Here is a 6,268-nt window from a genome sequence, read left to right on the forward strand (position 1 = left end):
GACATTGCTAATTCAGAAAAGAGTTCCTTTTTATTTTTAAAGAGCTAGGTTTTTGTTGCTGTTGTTAGGTAGAAGAGCTTTACAACTCTGTGATCTTAACGGATTAATTTTCTTAGGAAGAAAAACCATGACTGAGATATTTAGCTTCTTCGTTATAATTCAAAATTCACTCAATCATTTATTCACTCATGTAATCAACTGTAGGGGCAGCAAAATTCCACTTCCATACTCTTAGGGTCCTGCCTGGGCTGGAGAATTTAACTGACATAAGATAGATGAACAGGAGGAAAGCGTGCACATTTTTAAATACAAGTTTTATGTAGCACAGGCACCCTCATAAGGAAATAAAGACCTCAAGAAGTAGTCAGTTACAGATATACTGAATTGGACAAATAATAGTAAGCTGTGAAGAAGCAACTAAATGATGTGGGAGGCTTAAAAGGTAAGACTTATTTTCACAAGGTTGGTACAGAATTCTTTCCATCTCAACTTCTCATCTTTGAGAATAAGACTGTTGCATCTTTCACATAGGGATCTCGTCTTTTGCTTTTAACAAATGGCATGAAGGTCAGAGTGATCTTCTTGCACCTGCTATTTTTCTTTATCTTTTTTTTTTTTTTCAAGACGGAGTCTTGCTCTGTCACCCAGGCTGGAGTGCAGTGGCATGATCTCCGCTCACTGCAAGCTCTGCCTCCCGGGTTCACGCCATTCTCCTGCCTCAGCCTCCCGAGTAGCTAGGACTACAGGCGCCCGCCACCATGCCGGGCTAATTTTTTTTTTTTTTTTTTTTTTGTATTTTCAGTGTAGACAGGGTTTCACCATATTAGCCAGGATGGTCTTGATCTCCTGACCTCGTGATCCACCTGCCTCGGCCTCCCAAAGTGCTGGAATTACAGGCATGAGCCACCGCGCCCAGCCGCACCTGCTATTTTTCAAGTGGCTTTAACTTAGTGTCAATATGCCTGAGTGGTGTAATTTCACTCCTTCACAGCCAATGTTCATTGGTCATTAACTAGGCCCAGACACCTCACTTGGCTTTGGGGACACATACATGGAGCTTTGAGAATAAAACAGACATAGGTTGTCTTGTGTCACTGCATTTATTTTATTTTTTAAAGACAGGGTCTCACTCTGTCACCTGGGCTGAAGTGCAGTGGTGCCATCATAGCTCACTGCAGCCTCAAACTCCTGGGCTCAAGTGATCCTCCCACCTCGGCCTCCCAAAGTGCTGGGCCTACAGGCATGAGCCACCACACCTGGAAATTTCACTGCATTTATAGAGCAGTGGAGAAGAGGTTAAACAAGGGATTCCAGGAGAGAAGTGCCGTGTTGGTAAAGAATGCTCACATAGCTGTGGGAGCCCAATGAGGGACATCAGGCCCAGCCTGGGATGGTTAGGAATTATCAACCTACCTTTCTGGTTTCCATGAGGTCCTGAGGTACAGAGCCTGGCATATTGCCAAGTCCTTGAATGCCCATTTCCCATTCCTCCTGCCAGCCTTGATTTAGAAGTCCTTCTCCTGCTTTCTGGAGGCCTGCGTTGTCTCTGGTGTCTGAGGTCCCTGGTTGCAGTGCTCAGCTTAAAACAGCAGAGAGCAGCTTCAGATCATGGCTGGGCAGAGGCTGAGTCAGCCTGCAGGATAACTGGCTCCTAGCAGAGGCGCTAAGGAAGCCTGGTATGGGCCAACAGACCAGGCAGGCCCTCCTTCCAAGCCTCGGCCAACAGGAACCCCTGTTTCCTGGCTTTCAGCCCTCAAAGAAACTGCCTGGGTCTGTTTTGAAAGATCTCGAGTTGGCTGAAAGGGACATTCTCCCCATAACTGGCACTGGTTGTCAAGCCTGCTGGGCCCAGCAGGAGGAATGCCATCTCTTTTATCTCACCTTCTTTGTTAAGAGGATGGGCTGGCAGGGAACTGCTTTGCAATTATCTTGTTTAAGATGAGCAGAGGAGATAGTTGCTCCCTGCAGGGATAACCCAGGTCCCTAAGCCATCTCCTTTTACCAGCAAATAAATGAGCATTATTCTGCTCATGGCCAGGGTGGGAGGAGGCTTGGCTGACTGGACACAGTGGCCTGGCGCCTCACTCTCCCTATCAAATCCTATCAAAGCTTCTCTGTTCTCAGCTTCTTTCTCTTGGGCAAAAGAGGTAAATTGCAAGAATTTGTTCAGAAGGGGTGCTAATGGGTGGCACTCAGTTGATTTCTCATTCTCCCCACTTCCCCAAATCACCTAGCTGGTATCTCCGTATAAGCAAGCCCTTCTCTACTTGAACTGAGGACTAAAGGAAATATATTTGTCCATATAATGGGGCTTTTATCCAAGAAGCATTTCTCAAAGTGTGGTCCAAGACCACCCCTATCTGTAACAACTTATAAAAATATGGATTTCCTTCAGCTCATCTACATTGCCACAAATGACAGGACTGTATTCTTTCTCATGGCCAAATTTGTATTCCGTGGTATATGTACGCTTTCTTCATCCACTTATCTGTTGATGGACACAGGTTGATTCCATATCTTGGCTATTGTGAATAGTGCTGCAATACACATGGGAGTGCAGACATCTCTTTGGGAAACAGATTTCCCTGCCTTTCCTTTGGATGTATACCCAGTAGTGGGATTACTGGATCATATGGTAAGTGAAATAAGCCAGGCACAGAAAGGTAAATACCACATGTTCTCACTTGTATGTGGAAGCTAAAAACGTTGAGCGTATGAAAGTAAGGAATAGGCTGGGTGCAGTGGCTCACGCCTGTAATCCCAGCACTTTGGGAGGCCGAGGCTGGCAGATCATGAGGTCAGGAGATCGAGACCATCCTGGCTAACAATTAAACCCCGTCTCTACTAAAAATACAAAAAAATTAGCCAGGCGTGGTGGCATGCACCTGTAGTCCCAGCTACTTGGGATGCTGAGGCAGGAGAATCATTTGAACCTGGGAGGCAGAGGTTGCAGTGGCCGAGATCATGCCACTGAACTCCAGCCTGGGTGACAGAATGAGACTCCATCTCAAAAAAAAAAAAAAAAAAAGTGGAGAGTAGAACTGTAGCTACTAGAAGCTGGGAAGGATGATGGGGAGAGGAGGATAAGGAGAGGTAGGTTAATTGATACAAAATTACAGCTACATGGGAGGAATAAGCTATAGCATTCTATGGCCCTGTAGTTAATAATTTGTTTTCAACAATGGTTTCAAATATGAGAGAATTTTGAATGTTTCCAGCATAAAGACATAATAAATATTTGAGGTGATGAATATGCTGATTACCCTGATTTGAACATGATACCTTTGTATACATGTATCAAAATATAATATGTGCCCCATAAATATGTACAATTATTATGTGTCAATTACAAATAATTTTCAATTTTAAAAATACAGATTTCTACTGTTTGGCAGCATCTACTAGCATTAGACATATGCCTATCCTGCACCCATCAATTCCATGGCTAAGAATATAAAGGAGAACGGAGCGTTTGTGCCCAGCCAAAGATACGGTTAGGAACATTTGAGTGGCACTGTTCAATAGCCCCAAACTGGAATCAACCTAGACGTCCATCAACAGGAGAATGGACGAGCAAAAAGATTGTGGTTTATCCATATTGGGCGATAAAAGTGAAGGAACTACCAATACAGACAACACGATTTATCTCATAAACATGACATTGAGCAGGAGAATCCAGGCATAAGAGTATCGGCTGTGTGATTCCATTTATAGGAAGCTCAAGAACAGGCTCAACTACTCTGTGGGGCCAGAAATTAGAATAATGTTACCTGGAGTGGGGCTGGGAGTTATTGATGGGGAAGGGGCATCAAGGAGCCTTTTGGGTTATTGGAAATGGTCAATATCTTGATCTGAATGGTGGTTACACACGTACTTATGTAAAAATGAACTGAGCTCTATACTTAATATCTATAAACTTTACTATCTGTAACACACACACAAGCACACACGCTCGCACGCACTTCCCAGCCTTATTCCAGACCTACCAAACCCAAATCTCTCTGCAAATCTGCATTTTGCATTCCTGATAGTGCTGATGCACATTGACTACCAGGGTTGCAGGTGGTGCGATTGTGAGGGGGTGCTTTTGTCAACCCCCAAATCACACCAAACCCCATTTCCCATCTGGGGTAGAACATCACAAGAGTTTCATACGTCAATCCCTAAGGGAATAAGATTGGTGTGAGATTTCCCACATGTGAAGATTATGGACAAGGACCTTGTGAACAAGGTCGTCATAGTCCCTACGAAGACAGAAGCCACACTGTTACGGAAATACAGCTAGCCAACACTTTCACTTCCTTTAAATTGAAAATTTAAAACGATTACTTCTATCCTTCAAACGTGTTGTGGACAAACAAGTATTTTAAATTTAGAATTGGTCTATATGTAATATTTGATCCTGTCCCTTTCTGTGTGTCACATCATCCCATGTTCAGCGTTATTAACAAGAGGAGGCAGGACACGTTTGTCAAGTGTCTGGAATAGGCAAGACTTCCTGTATTTAGTCATCTGACTGGAGCCTTAAAACAAACCTATGAGCAAAAAAAACTAGGCTCATAAAGATTAAGCAACTACCGCAGAGGTACACAGGAAGTAGGTGCATAGTGGGGATTTGATCCTGATCTAACATCACAAAAAACTCTCTGGTGCTAAGAGTCTACTACAGGATTCCAACTTTATTTTGTTTTGACTTATGGCCATGAGTTACCTCTGTCATTAAAAACTATGAGTAAACCTCATCTTAAAATATCTGCATCTTACCCAACAAGTAAACCATTATTTAATTATTCCCCTAATTTCGACATTATCTCCATGTTTGCCAATCAAATGTCTTGATAAATGTGTTTTAACATAAACCTTGTATTTAGGATTAATACATTAGGAGAGATTATTACAAATGGAATAACTAGGACAAAGACTATGCACATTTGAAAAACAGGAATAATTTTACTGAACTACTCTCCAAGAATATTCTATTAATTTGTGTTCCTTTCAACGGTGAGCCTGTCTCACCCCACCCTCGTCAACTTAAGGCATCATAACTTGAAACAAACTTTGCTAGTATGGCACTGCAATTCAATTTGCATGGGTGAGTTTGGTCTTTTTTTTTATTTTTTATTTTATTTTATTTTATTTTTTCGAGACGGAGTCTCACTCTTGTCCCCTAGGCTGGAGTGCAATGGCACAATCTCGGCTCACTGCAACTTCTGCCTCCCAGGTTCAAGCGATTCTCCGGCCTCAGCCTTCCAAGTAGCTGGGATTACAGGCGCCCACCACCATGCTTGGCTAATTTTTGTATTTTTAGTAGAGACGAGGTTTCACCATGTTGGGCAGGATGGTCTTGAAATTCTGACCTCAGGTGATCCACTGGCCTCAGCCTCCCAAAGTGCTGAGATTACAGGCATGAGCCACCACGCCTGGCCGAGTTTGATCATTTTTAATGTATTTATTATTTGTCTATGTTTTTCCTTACATAAATGTCTTAGACTTTGAAGTGTGAACTCTTCATATGTGTATTCAGGAGCTGGTACTATTTTATATTTGTCATAAATATGCCTCATGGATTAAATTTTGTTTTCTAATAATGTTTAGGTTGCTGACTGGTGAAATGACTTCAATCTTTATGTAGTCAAATCTATCAGTAAATTTCTTCATGACTTTTTATTTCTTTTAAATTTAGAAATCTTAGAAAATTAATTAGCAAGTCAGAAGAATATTCACGTTTATTTTCTTTTGTGTTGTGATTTTACTTTCTCCTTATCCATCAATCAACCATGAATGTGGAAGTGTGTGGATGTGTGACACTGTATGTATAAGTGTGTGTGTGTGTGTGCAGCCACAAGCACACTGTGAGGTGAAGATTCAACTAGATATTTTTAACTTGCTACTTCATTAAAAAGTCTTTTTTTAAAAAACTGTGATGTCACAATTAATTTATAGTAATTTTTTTCAAGCTATTTTGTCATTACTATTTTCAAGGTCAATTTCAAAGTTACATTTTCTAGTTAAAAATTACCCCATCGACCTTTTAAAAAATTGCTACAGTTAGGTTTGTGCCTGATATTCATATTTTCAAAGCAAAGCATATCCTATTTAGTGATACTTATATAGGTATTAAATCTATAAAGATAAACAAAGGAACGATCAAAACAAAAATCAGGACAGTGTTTGCTTCTGGGGAGGAGAGAAGGGGCTGTGATTAGGAAGGGTACATGAGGGAGTCTAAAGTGTAGGTAAAAATCTATTGCTTAACTTGAGTAGTGGC

The sequence above is a fragment of the Nomascus leucogenys genome, chromosome 20, assembly GCF_006542625.1.
Source record: "Nomascus leucogenys isolate Asia chromosome 20, Asia_NLE_v1, whole genome shotgun sequence".
In the NCBI taxonomy this organism is placed as follows: Eukaryota; Metazoa; Chordata; class Mammalia; order Primates; family Hylobatidae; genus Nomascus; species Nomascus leucogenys.